We start from the raw sequence: 1,373 nt of genomic DNA, 5'->3' as shown, positions 1-1,373 counted from the left end.
CCTCCAGGGCAGGCAGGCAGGGCAGGCAGACCTCCAGGGCTGGATAGCTGACCTCCAGGGCTGGATAGCAGACCTCCAGGGCTAACAGGCTGACCTCCAGGGCTAACAGGCAGACCTCCAGGGCAGGCAGGCAGACCTCCAGGGCAGGCAGTGCTGCTACCAGGGCTGGATAGCAGACCTCCAGGGCTAACAGGCAGACCTCCAGGGCTGGCAGTGCTGCTACCAGGGCTGGATAGCAGACCTCCAGGGCTGGATAGCAGACCTCCAGGGCTAACAGGCAGACCTCCAGGGCTGGCAGGCTGACCTCCAGGGCAGGCAGGCAGGCAGGCAGACCTCCAGGGCTGGATAGCTGACCTCCAGGGCTGGATAGCAGACCTCCAGGGCTGGCAGGCTGACCTCCAGGGCAGGCAGGCCGGGCCCCCGGTGCTGCATCTCGGCCGCTGCCTGGGCGGACCGGCCCGGGTGCCCTTGCGCTTTTTCGACACCAGGGGGCAGTTGGGTGCCATTCCGTCCCTCGTGTGGCGAAATGGCGGTACTGCACCTCCGCCTTTTTGCTGGAGAAAGTCCGCAGTCGGGACAATGCGCCACACGGTCCGTCGGCAGGAGGCCCGGGCCCGGGCACAACTCCCCGGTGGGGACGGACGCCGGGCTGGAGCTTCCCTTCAGCACACACACTCACTCACTCACTCACTGACCGACCGACTGACTGCAGGAAAGGCTCCCGGCTCCCAGCGCTCAGTCAGCAGGCCTACTCCTCCCCGGTGGGGACGGACGCCGGGCTGGAGCCTCCCTTCAGCACACACACTCACTCACTGACCGACCGACTGACTGCAGGAAAGGCTCCCGGCTCCCAGCGCTCAGTCAGCAGGCCTACTCCTCCCCGGTGGGACGGACGCCGGGCTGGAGCTTTCCTTCAGCACACACACTCACTCACTGACCGACCGACTGACTGCAGGAAAGGCTCCCGGCTCCCAGCGCTCAGTCAGCAGGCCTACTCCTCCCCGGTGGGGACGGACGCCGGGCTGGAGCTTTCCTCCAGCGCAACACACTCACTCACTCACTCACTGACCGACCGACCGACCGACGGCTCCCAGCGCTCAGTCAGCAGGCCTACTCCTCCCCGGTGGGGACGGACGCCGGGCTGGAGCTTCCCTTCAGCACACACACTCACTCACTCACTGACCGACCGACTGACTGCAGGAAAGGCTCCCGGCTCCCAGCGCTCAGTCAGCAGGCCTACTCCTCCCCGGTGGGGACGGACGCCGGGCTGGAGCTTTCCTTCAGCACACACACTCACTCACTGACCGACCGACTGACTGCAGGAAAGGCTCCCGGCTCCCAGCGCTCAGTCAGCAGGCCTACTCCTCCCCGGT

Source organism: Amia ocellicauda, unplaced genomic scaffold, assembly GCF_036373705.1.
Source record: "Amia ocellicauda isolate fAmiCal2 unplaced genomic scaffold, fAmiCal2.hap1 HAP1_SCAFFOLD_244, whole genome shotgun sequence".
Classification (NCBI taxonomy): Eukaryota; Metazoa; Chordata; class Actinopteri; order Amiiformes; family Amiidae; genus Amia; species Amia ocellicauda.
This window is presented reverse-complemented; position numbering follows the sequence as displayed.